Source organism: Paramormyrops kingsleyae, unplaced genomic scaffold (assembly GCF_048594095.1).
Source record: "Paramormyrops kingsleyae isolate MSU_618 unplaced genomic scaffold, PKINGS_0.4 ups171, whole genome shotgun sequence".
NCBI lineage: Eukaryota > Metazoa > Chordata > Actinopteri > Osteoglossiformes > Mormyridae > Paramormyrops > Paramormyrops kingsleyae.
In genome coordinates this window covers 8914-22186 of record NW_027326109.1, presented here as the reverse complement: position 1 = coordinate 22186, position 13273 = coordinate 8914, and the positions used below count along the sequence as shown (strand labels likewise).

At 41.1% G+C, this 13273-nt stretch overlaps 1 long non-coding RNA gene and 1 pseudogene across 1 annotated transcript; both read right to left on the bottom strand.

Moving 5' to 3' along the window:
• Positions 1-2558: 2558 nt before the first annotated feature.
• On the bottom strand, positions 2559-12659 carry LOC140587226 (uncharacterized). The gene is made up of 3 exons (XR_011988962.1): positions 12360-12659; positions 6854-11404; positions 2559-3435 (listed from the first exon to the last, which is right to left on the bottom strand). It is a non-coding gene; the product is annotated as an uncharacterized lncRNA (long non-coding RNA).
• Positions 7418-7650, bottom strand: LOC140587227 (U2 spliceosomal RNA; annotated as a pseudogene).
• Positions 12660-13273: the final 614 nt, after the last annotated feature.

Sequence of the window (13273 nt, the reverse complement as noted above, 5' to 3'; positions counted from 1 at the left end):
TTGCCTGGTTTCTCCTGCCTTCGCCTTCGGCCTTGTGGGGGGGTGGGGTGCTGTCGCTTCCCCCGACGGCATCATATGCCAGCACATCCAATGACAAATCAGTTCACACCTACACTTACACATACATATAAGAATGGTTGAGCGATCAGTATCATTATTATTGTTACTTTTTAGCGTGTGTTATAGACATAGGAATTTAAATATACATGTATAAGGGTAGGATCACGTGTGTGTATGCTACATATATATATATATATATATATAATACCTATTTGTCACATTATTAATTATAATTATTATTACTGATGTTATAATGTTTGTTGTTTGATGTCCTTGTAATGAGTGTTATTTTTCTTATGGTTGTTTGTATTCTGTATTCCCCTACACTTCATTTTCTCCGTCCCACCTACATTATTAGTTTTATTTTTCCTGTATACCTCTGTTTCCTTTTTTTTTTTTCTTTTCTCTCCCCATGGTGATTAATGTCTGTTCTCGTTACGATTGTTGTTTCTGTATCCCCCGTTTTTTTTTTTTTTTTCCTTTCCTCCACGGGACGGGTGAGTTCGGAGCAGCCACACTCTTTGCTCTTGAATTTAGTGTAAAATAAAGTTGTCCTCCGAAGAGGGGGGGTGGTGGTGGGGAATTTAAAAAAGAAAGAAAAAAGGAAAGGGAAAAGAGAAAAAAAAATAAAAAAATCAAAGGCTCTGAAAAAGAAGTTCAGGCACCAGATCCACTCTGATGAGTAGGAGAAGCGGTCCTCTGAGCCCTTAAACTTTTTATACTTATATCATTTTTATACTTAAGACTTATATACTTTATATACTTAAACTTTATATACTTATACTTTATGTACTTATACACTCACCTAAAGGATTATTAGGAACACCATACTAATACGGTGTTTGACCCCCTTTCGCCTTCAGAACTGCCTTAATTCTACGTGGCATTGATTCAACAAGGTGCCGAAAGCATTCTTTAGAAATGTTGGCCCATATTGATAGGATAGCATCTTGCAGTTGATGGAGATTTGTGGGATGCACATCCAGGGCACCAAGCTCCCGTTCCACCACATCCCAAAGATGCTCTATTGGGTTGAGATCTGGTGACTGTGGGGGCCATTTAAGTACAGTGAACTCATTGTCATGTTGAAGAAACCAATTTGAAATGATTCGAGCTTTGTGACATGGTGCATTATCCTGCTGGAAGTAGCCATCAGAGGATGGGTACATGGTGGTCATAAAGGGATGGACATGGTCAGAAACAATGCTCAGGTAGGCCGTGGCATTTAAACGATGCCCAATTGGCACTAAGGGGCCTAAAGTGTACCAAGAAAACATCCCCCACACCATTACACCACCACCACCAGCCGGCACAGTGGTAACAAGGCATGATGGATCCATGTTCTCATTCTGTTTACTCTACCATTTGAATGTCTCAACAGAAATCGAGACTCATCAGACCAGGCAACATTTTTCCAGTCTTCAACTGTCCAATTTTGGTGAGCTTGTGCAAATTGTAGCCTCTTTTCCTATTTGTAGTGGAGATGAGTGGTACCCAGTGGGGTCTTCTGCTGTTGTAGCCCATCCGCCTCAAGGTTGTGCGTGTTGTGGCTTCACAAATGCTTTGCTGCATACCTCGGTTGTAACGAGTGGTTATTTCAGTCAAAGTTGCTCTTCTATCAGCTTGAATCAGTCGGCCCATTCTCCTCTGACCTCTAGCATCAACAAGGCATTTTCGCCCACGGGACTGCCGCATACTGGATGTTTTTCCCTTTTCACACCATTCTTTGTAAACCCTAGAAATGGTTGTGCGTGAAAATCCCAGTAACTGAGCAGATTGTGAAATGAGCAGATTGTGAAATACTCAGACCGGCCCGTCTGGCACCAACAACCATGCCACGCTCAAAATTGATTAAATCACCTTTCTTTCCCATTCTGACATTCAGTTTGGAGTTCAGGAGATTGTCTTGACCAGGACCACACCCCTAAATGCATTGAAACAACTGCCATGTGATTGGTTGATTAGATAATTGCATTAATGAGAAATTGAACAGGTGTTCCTAATAATCCTTTAGGTGAGTGTATACTTTATATGCTTATATTTATATACTTATACTTTGTGTACTGATTATATATACTTATTAATAAATAATATATTTTTATCACTATTATTTTTAAAAGAGTTGCTGCTTTTGTAATACTGCTGCAGCATTCTCCACATGCTAATCACTGCCCCACATCGAATTGGCACTTTGATCAGCCATGAATCACTTCACTACCCCCTGTTGAATGTTGCATCGTATGTTGTTAGATATCTCGTAGTAGTATTGCAGTATTTATTTAAATTGAAAATGCTTAAAACAGATCAATTTCTCACAAACACATCTATTCATGAGTGATTTAAACGGCAAGGATGAAAATGATTAGGATTAGCTCTTGCCAAAATAGGGCTTGTAAACTTTTGTGGTACTCAGAATTAACCCAAACAACTATGACTCTATAATCCTCTATAATCACTCTCACTCTGTCACACTTGAATCAAACTCCAGGCCTCGCATGTAATGAGCAAAATTTTCTTCTTTATTCAGCAATCCAGCGTAGTGTTCCAACCACACTCGGGGACAATGCGCAATGCACCCCGCACCCAGAAATCAGCAGGTTAATATACTATAAGACGAATTCCCCTATATGGACTTCTAAGTCCTGATTGGTTACCAAACATCTGCAAACCAGGTTTCGAACATACAACAAACATAATACGCCACCTCTATTGGTCTACTTCAAGGATGTTCAGTTTCCAATCCTCGTTAGGCCTAGGCCTCCTATGAGTCCCACACATAATCCTGTCTATCCAGCCTAGGAAGGAGGGCAAAAACCCTAAACATTAGGGAAATTCCACTCCCAACCCAGCAAAAAGGTGCAACCCCCCCTTCGGTGTCCATGGCTGGCATGGCTCACAATGTTATCAGTAAGGGAAACCCCAACCCTATATTAATTGAGGGAATAATTAATAAAATAAAGGGAATGATTCTATAAGGCTGTAACTAATCAAAACAAGAACTGACTGGCGCGCCGGCAAGTCAAGGCTACCTAATCGGAACAGATAGGGGGGCGACAGAGAACATCAGCGGCCCCTACTTATCTTTTAGCCTTCCAGAAGGCCAAGAACAGTACGAGCCGGCTAGAATCACACATATGGTTGTCACGTACACGGAAGGTACCGAGAAAGGGGGGGAGATGCCCAAAGGGCTTTAAAAGGGATACAGCTGATACATATGGCAGAGCCTCCTCCTGTACATGCTGAATGTATGTCAGACGGCCGCTCCCGGATTGCAATCTGTCAGACAATAAACCGGTGATTTGCAACTTCTCCCCGTGTCAGCTGTGAATCTCTTCTCATCCACGGACCCGGTGGAGACGCCGTGCTCCAACATACCTAAATAAAGACTTCAGCGTAAACATATACAACCCTTATGGGTACATAACTTGCTTGTGTGTTCAAATGCTACCATACAACAAACTGCGTCTAGCATAGTATAGCAGCTACATTTCAAGGCTTCCTGCAGGTCCCCTTTCTCCCCCCGGCGATGTTCCCTTTAGCCCAGTTCTCCAAGATCTGTGGCCTGCAAAGCTGGTTCCGTGCAGGTGGCTGTGAGGCAAGGACACACGGCACCATCCCCAAAACAACAAAACCTGAGACACAAGAACAATCCCACAATGCCTCCCAACCCTGGCCTACCATCACTTTAAATTTCCCTTCCACACTTTGAAGTAATGTTAAACATATACTACATAATCCTGAAAAGGAGTGGTCACTAAAATTAAACAGCTCGCAGATCTTCACAATGCAAGAAATGCAAAGATGGAGAAAGCGAAGAACAGTTCACAGCCGGCTGGGCACATTGTCATCATCAAAGATTTTAAGCATGTTTATTTATATAGCACAATTCGGGCACAAGGCAATTCAAAGTGCTTTACAAAGACAAGGATACAATCAAATTAAAATGTCAAAATCACATTTCAAAGATAAGTAAAAGAAATAATAATGAAAATAAATAATTTTATTAATCAATTACAATGAACACATAATAATAAGAAAAAGCCAAAATAAATAAATAGCTAACTGAAAAGACGTCACATTTTAATGACAGAAAATGACTGGTGCTGCACTAGGAAACTCTGACCATGCAACAATTCATCTAATTCCAGCATACAGACAAAATCTGAAAACTGCTAAACCTGTTGTTACTAGAGTGAAACACTGAACATGTGGAGCAGTAGAGCAATTAAAATCATGCTTTGACTCGACAGACTGGAATGTTTTCAAAACTGCTACTAACAGCGTGGATGAATACACGGACACTGTAACATGGCACATAAGCTTCTGCGAGGACTCTCGCATTCCCAAATAGTCTGTTGTCAGCTATAATAACGACGAACCATGGTTTACAACTGAACTCAGGCAGCTTCCTAAAACAAAAGATGAAGCTTACAGGAGTGGTGACAAAAACCTGTTCAAATTCTACTGCGGGTTTGAAAAGCCACATTCGCGCATCATACAGCCCTCACCTTTTCAATGGCCTTCTTCACACCTGGGTACCTTCACACCTCGCCCACACTATACCCAGCTCACCCCCCCCACGTCCAGCCACCTCCCCAGGAGAATCAACGACAGAGATGTAAACAAGATCTTCAGTAGCCAGAATACAAGGAAAGCTCCTGGTTCAGACTCTGTCTCCCCAGCCACTCTGAAGCACTGTGCAGATCAATAGTCACCTGTCTTCACAGATATTTTCAACCAGTCACTGAACCAGTCAGTGACTACAGACTGGTGGCTCTCACATCGGTGGTAATGAAGGCTTTTGAGAGACTTGTGCTGTCATACCTTAAAACCATCACAGACCTATCGCTTGACCCCAGGCTACAGTCTGCCTACAGAACCAACAGACCTGTGGACGATGCAGTTAACACTGGACTCCATTTCTTACTCCGACTTTTGGAGTGCCCTGAGACATATGTTAGGATTCTGTTTGTGGACTTTAGCTTTGCATTTAATACTATTCTATCGGAGCTAATGCGGAATGAACTCTCACAACTGTCCGTGCCTGATCCAAAATAACATGTTATAACCACGATGGCCCAGTTTTACGCTACAATCATTGAGTCCATCGTCACCTCCTCCATCACAGCCTGGTTTGGATCAGCCACTGAACGAGACAAGGCCAGACTGCAACACATCATCCACTCAGCAGAGCGAATAATCGGCAGTAACCTGCTTACCCTCCAGACACTTTACATCACCAGAACCAGGAAACGGGCATACAAAATCTTTGAGGACCCATCTCACCCTGCTCACCACATCTTTCAAGCCTTACCCTCCATGAGAAGACTCATGGCAATCAGAACCAAGACCCCCAAGAGCTTCTCCCCTCAGGTAGTCTCTCTCATTAACCAAACCAGTCTCTGAATGGACGTTCAATTAATCGTCAGCTGCAGTGAAATATCCACCAGCATAACCAGTGAACAACTGATAAACTTCCTCTATGATTATATTCTGCACTTTTGCACATTATGCACACATACTGCAAATTCTGTATACATATTGCACTCTTGCACATATAGTTGACTTGGCTGCTACTTAATAATGGCACCATTTAAGAGCCCTTTAAATTATTATACCATTTATATAGTTTATATTCATACTACAATGATTACTATGTACACACACATATATAAATATCATAATACCATCATTACTACCATTAATAAACTTAATTATCATATAATTATCATATTACCCAATTGCCAGTCTATTGTTTATTACCTTTCTGCATATGTCTTTGCTAAATGTGGGTAACTCTCGCCAGTGTGGGGAAGCAATAAAAAAGGCCAACAGAATGTTGGGTTATATCTCTAGGTGTGTGGAGTTTAAGTCAAGGGAGGTGATGATACACTCATATAATTCCTTGGTAAGACACCACCTAGAATACTGTGTGCAGGTTAGGTCACCATACCTCAAGAAGGACATTGCTGCCTTAGAAAAGGTGCAACGAAGAGCTACGAGAATGATTCCTGGTCTTAGAGGAATGTCTTATGAGGAGAGGTTAGCGGAACTCAATCTGTTTAGCCTTGAGCAAAGGAGACTAAGGGGGGATATGATTCAGGTCTATAAGATTCTAACGGGTCTGGATGCTCTTCAGCCAAATGACTATTTCAATATTAGTCTAAATACTAGAACTCGTGGCCATAAGTGGAAATTAGCGGGAGAAAAATTTGAGGAAGCACTTCTTTACACAGCGTGTAGTTAGAGTATGGAATAGTCTTCCTGCTAGTGTAGCGGAAGCTAAAACCCTGGGTTCCTTTAAATCAGAGCTAGATAAAATTTTAACAACTCTGAGCTATTAGTTAAGTTCTCCCCAAACGAGCTTGATGGGCCGAATGGCCTCCTCTCGTTTGTAAATTTCTTATGTTCTTATGTTCTTTGTAATGTCATGTAAAAGCACCACCAAGGCAAATTCCTTGTATGGAAACATATCTGGATTCCGATTCTACATCCTTCATCAGTACTAGAAAACTTCCATCCAGCGTTGCATTTCACTTTGACGCTGTCGCTTTTGAAACACTTTTCTGTGATCTAGCTCTTGTTTTGGTCGCCGACTATCATCCAACAAAAGGTTCATTTCAGCTCTCCTAATCTGACATAAACCACACTCACAAACACTTTTGGGTTACTGTGTCACCGGGAAGGGATGGACTCCAGTCGGGATGGGTTTCCAGCATTTCCTATCCTGGCTGTTCTCTTTAGGGACAAACACAGGAATGGAGTCTAGTGATCACACCGGAACTTGACTTACCTGAACGGAGATGTATGGAGCAGACTCTCATATGCGCAGGGATGCTCTGGAATGCAAGGTCTTTACGCCCCACCGCTATAAGCTACGCCATCCGACGCCATTTCGTCAACTCTTCCACTTTTGCTCTTGTCTTTTCCAATCCAGAAAAGAGAAGAAACCGAAGAGAGACCCGAGTCGATATGGGGCTGCCGCTTAGCGGGTCGCCGTTAGCCGGGCCTCCGTGACGCCCCCGCGCAGAGTAGAATGCCCAGGGGCGTCGCAGTCACCGGCGTCCTCCCTGTCCTCCTGTCCTCTCAAAAAACAGCAATCATTTAAACAAACATGAGGGAAAATTCAAAAGGCAAAGATGAAGTCATGCCTTACCTCAGCACAGCTGCCCACCGCACAAACGACAGCGTGTCACCTTACTTTAAAAAAAAGAAAAAAGGCGGGAAATTGGGGCCGCGCACGGACAGGGCCCCTCCCTCGCACCACATGCGGCTAATTAGTTGGCCATCCAGAGGCACTCAGTCTATTAGTCACCCATTCAGTCAGTCAGTTCTGCCTTTCAACAACAGGGGGCAGTAGAGGTGCACCGTTCCCGGAAGCACTGCAATACCGGGTCGATGCCTGTAGCAGACGGGGCAAGCCCCACTTCCGGCTCCCTGTTCCAAAAATCCGTTTAATATGTGGTCCCCTCCATGGGGGACGTATCAAAATAACCTTTTCATACCAAAACAAAATGTAAATCAGCTCAAATACATGAATAATAAATATTATGCTTGTACTACTTACATTAACACATAATCACAATCTATAAGGCTGAAACATTCCCACACTATGCAAATCATGCCAACACAGTACAATAAGACTTTCAAAGATAATATTAAACAAACACCCACAGAGTGTTCCAAAGTGCATTTTGCAATGTCTATACTTTGAATGTCAAATTACAAACTTCACATAAATCTAAAGTACACTAAGATTAAGATGAGTTTGTTACCAAACCAAATATATAAGAAATAATTTATTTGCCAGGAATTAAGTTTATGATATTGAATGAAATGTGTGAGCATGCCCCAGTTAGTGAAAGTGTGTCCCCTACCCCAAGACTCCAGAGGGTTAAAAAGGAACACATCCGCAGACTTCCAAGCTCTGCACTAGGGCTGAACGATATTCTGTTTTGACATCGACATCGCGATGTGCGCGTGAGCGATAGTCACATCGCCGGAACATACGATGTGAAGGGTAGAAGCCCATTGTGTATTAAGAGAACGGTAGCACACAGTAAACACGAGTTTGTTGTATGGCTTGTTGCTGGGGTGACATGCACGTTCCGCGTGCCTGCACAGTGATTGGTTCGCTGTGTCGCTGCTCACCGCTCACAGCCAACATTCACTGCTAAAAATGCGCGACGAAGAGGATCCGCCGCAAAAAAATTATTTCGTACCAAAAAGAAAGTCGAAATCATCTATTTGGGACTATTTCGGCTACAAAAAGGAGGATGTTGACCAAAAAGAGGTACTTTGCATGGAGTGTCATAAAGTTGTGGCCACAAAACATGGAAACACCACCAATTTGTCTGATCACTTAAAACGGCACCACAAAGCTCTTTACAACGAATACAAAGCCAAATCTGGATGTCAACCAAAACAAACAAATGTTTGTGATGCCTTTGCCAGTGTGACACCTTACCAGAAAGGCTCTCAATGACAGAAAGAAATAACAGACGCAATAACGTTTCATATCGCTAAAGATATGTTGCCATTAAATACCGTCGCCAAAGAGGGATTTAAGAAAATGATCCGAACGCTTGACAGGCGGTATGTTATACCATCCCGCACATATTTTTCCCAAGTTGCGATAAAAGAGCTGTATGAAAAATGCAAATCTAAGATTGAAGCAGAACTGTCGCACGTGGAATACTATGCAACTACAACAGACTTGTGGTCCAGCAGGACAACGGAGCCCTACATGAGTCTGACGGTCCATTTCATCGCAGAGGACTTCGAGCTAAAAAGTCGCTGTTTGCAGACGGCATTTTTCCCGGAAAGTCATACAGCCGAGAATGTCGCAGAGGCCCTGAGAGAAGCGGTGTCCGCTTGGGGCTTAGATGAGACATGTCAAGTCTGAATAACAACAGATAATGCAGCGAACATGGTGAAAGCTGCCGATCTGAACAAGTGGACCAGGCTACAGTGCTTCGGCCACAGACTGCATCTTGCAGTTGGTGAGTAATGACCATGATCTTTATCCAAAATAAAAATACATTTTTACTCAGCTGTTTTACTTAATAACCTGTCCTGAACCTGACAAAACTTGTAAAATGAATTTGTTGCATGTGTGTACGTAGAGCTTTAAAACGTAAGAAAAAATACAGACACTAAACATTTAATTTTAAACAAAAAATAGTTTTATGAGCACATTTGAGGAGCTCTTTTCCAAAATGCGATAACTCCATTTCAATAGTTTTCAGGGAAATTAATTGTTTTACCTAGACCCACACATTTTGTGAATATTCAATTTATCCTGTTAAAATGTTTTTTGCTTAGTCTGAACATGTTGAATAATGATTATTAAATCAAACAACTATATTGTTGTTGAAAAATTCAAAGTAATTTTTTTTTCTTTTCAAAACGCTATAAATCCATCCATTTTTCCCAAAAATTGATGGTTGTCTTTTTTTAAAAGTCTTTTGTCTTTTATTTTTCATGTTCGCAGTTATTAATAAACAATTAAAATGTCTCATTGCAATATTTTACATATTCCTAATCATTACTTTTGCTGGTTCTTTGTGACAGCTTTTAGGTGCCGTTTACATGAACGCGTCCTGCATCAGCACCGAAAACTTAGAGAGAGAGAGAGAGAAAGAATAAGATTTTTTTACTTATTTTGAGGAATTATAGCCTAATGAACAAACATCTGTTAGGAGCGCAGCCACGTTGGATTGCGAGAACGTTCACTAGGCTAAAATTAAGTTCGGTGCTTATTGGGGTTTGGAAAGAAACTGCATCTTGCAGTACATTTTAAACAAGGAAATTATTATTGCCGTTTATCGCGTTTTGGAAAAGAGCTCTTCATTTATTGTTTGAAATAAAACAGTGTGCTTCAATAATTAAAGTTCGCAATGTTTTGTTTGTTTTCTCCGCTTAGAAAATGCAGTGAAAAAGGATGGCCGCAATGATCGTGCTACAGGAGTCTGCAAGAAGCTGGTGAGCCACTTCTCTCACAGCTGGAAGGCCAGCGATGCCCTGGCAAAAGTCCAGAAGGAACTCAATCTACCATCACATTGTCTCATCTCAGAATGCCAAACAAGATGGGGTTCCAGACAGATGATGATCAGCAGGATATTAGAGCAGCAGCAGGCTTTAACTCAGGTCCTGTCTGCAGACAAGAAGCTGCGGCATCTAATTCCAACCTGGCAAGATATAGATGTGCTGGAGTCTGTAAGCAAGTCACTGGGCCCAATGCTGGATTTCACCGATGCACTTTCAGGCGATGAATACGTCAGTGTCTCCTTTGTAAAGCCAGTTCTTCAGCTCTTCAACACTTCACTACTGGAAATGCGAGAGGAAGACACAGACCTGACCAAGAACATAAAGATGAAGATGCTGGACTACCTCAATGAGAAATACGAAGATGATGATACTCAGAAGCTGCTAGATATGGCATATTTTTTGGACCCCCGGTTCAAGATAGACTTCATCAGTGCAGACAAGAAGACCCAAGTTAAGGCCAGAGTGGTATCACAGATGATGGAATGCCAGGAGAAATCAAGCTGCAGCACTGACGTGGAGCCCAACGTTACCAGTGCACCCCAGGCAAAGAAAGCAAAGAAGTCATTGGGAAGCTTCTTTAAACAGAGAGAAACTGAAGCAAAGGGTGATTCCTCTCTGACCCTAAAGGATGCTTTGGAAGCAGAGCTAAACACTTACCTGCTAACACCTCCAATAGACAAAGAGGAGGATCCACTTGCATGGTGGAAAGTACACAAACTAAGCTTTCCTCATCTCGCCAGACTTGCCCGCAAAAACCTGTGTATTCCTGCGACAAGCTCGCCGTCAGAGAGACTTTTCAGTACTAGTGGCAACATCGTCACTTGCCAACGAACCTGTCTCAAGCCTGCAAAGGTTGATAGTAGAGGTCGACCGATATGGGTTTTTCAATAGCCGATGCCGATATTTAGGAGTCAGGGTCAGCCGATGGCCATTATATGCTGCCGATATTTTTTGGCCGAAAATTGGACGTTTTCCCCTCTATTTGCATGATAAAATATCACATTAATAATAACAAACGATACACAAAATTTCTCAACTTAGCATTTACTGAATACTGACTTGTGTAAATTTAAATATAAACTTAAATAACAAAAACACAATACAACTTATAAACAACTTAAACTTATAAACAATAAAGATAGCAGCATCAGAATCTCTTTAGCAGCAAACTCATTCTTCAGCTCCCAAGCTCACCAGTCTGCTGCAGATATTGCACCTGGCTTTTCCTGGTGTTGGCTTTGTGAAATGCTGCCATACAGGATTAGATTTTTGTTCAGCCATCAGACAGCAATTACTAAAACAGAAGAATAAATGCAAGGTTAGAATTTTTATTATAGTACCTTCATCTTCAATTCATTCTACAATTCCAGTATTCCATGCACATTAAAACAATTACACTCTAATACATTTTGAAGAAAAAAAAAACACTAAGTGCATCATGGTATGATGAGTAGTGTACACTAACATGTTGTTTCTGTTGTTAGCAGACAGATAGCTTAAAGCCAAATTCACAATCAGAATCTAGTGATCCCGGAAAATAAAATAAAATAACTGTCGTATTGCACAGCCTTGTATGCAAGGACAACATAAGCCCCTAGTGATTGTGACGTTGTCTACGTATAAGCCCGTATAAAGGACAGACATGTTTAATGAGGAAACTAACTGCGCAAAGTCATGCACTTTTTATCTAGACGTCTGACAAATTGTTTGAATCTCCGGTCTCAAATGAAAAAAAGTTGCACAGAAGGACCATTGTCAGCATCAGCTCAAGTAAATGGTAACCAGGCTTTCGAACAAACACTTTTCTCCGCCATGCATTGTTCTTAGCAGCTCTGTGTCTCCCGAGGACGGCGCTGTCTGTGATCAGGGCAGAGTAACGCAACTCTCACACACGCTGCAGTATTTGAGAGCTGCCTGCTCCGCCCCACACACTCACAGAGTGAAACTCTCCGACACAAGAAAAAAAACGTAACTGATAACATCGGGCAGATATGGTAATAATTAAAATGTTAACAACTAAAATGATTTTTAACGATTAAAAAACGTCTGTGAGCCCACCAATAAGCGCACAAAACGAACTCTATTAGAATCAATGATCCTTAATGTTACCTGTAAGCTACAGTTGGTTGAAGGCTCATTATCATTACCCCAGTTCCCAATAGCGTAATTCGCGTTTTCTTTTAAAGCAACATTTCATAGCAAACTACTTAAATAAACAGGTCATTGAAAGATCAGAATTTAAGCCTTACCGTTTTATCCCAGGACTCTTCCAAAACTTCTGGCTGTGGCCCTGCACAAGGCAGCATGGGTCACGTGTTCCACAGCAACAATAACACTGGGCTGCCCGCAGACGTGCCTGTCTGAAAATCGGCGTAGTGCACTCGGATATCGGCCGATGCGGATACATTAAAAAATGCTAAATATCGGCCCGATATATCGGTCGACCTCTAGTTGATAGACTTGTATTCTTAGCTGAAAACCTTGAGTTAGCAAAGCAAATAAAAAAATATATATTTAAGTTATGTTATGAACCAATCAGGGGGGTTGGTGTTGCAAAGCTGCTGTTTAAATGTGTTCAGCTTTTCTGTTTACAGGAATATGTTCTCTAATCTGTTTAGAAGATTTAATACAAAATATATAAAAATTTTATTTCATTTTGTTTATTTCATATATTTAGCCATGATTATGATGACCAACACCAACACTGTTTTACTTTGGCACTTTGGCTAAGAAAAGTTGACTTAAAAGATTGTGAACCAAAATGCTTATAAGTTGTTTTATAAAAAATATATTTATTTTAAGTTATATTGTTGTAAATCAATCAGGGGGGTTGGTGTAAAGCTGCTGTTTTATTTAAAAATGTGTTCTGCTTTTGTGTTTACAGAAATGTTCGAATTTTGGAATAAAATATTAAGTAACCTTTTTGTCACTTGTAATGAAGCTTGCTTATTAGTGAAATTATTAATATGTAATTATTGGTAATTATTGACTTTAGCCTGGATTGATGGCTCTCAATATCGCAATATATATCGTTTGGAAAAAAATATCGCAATGTAATTTTTTTCCAATATCGTGCAGCCCTACTCTGCACAAGGGTCGGGCTAAAACGGCATCATACACCTTCCCAAAACACATAAAATCAGTAAGCTTGGGAATGAAATAG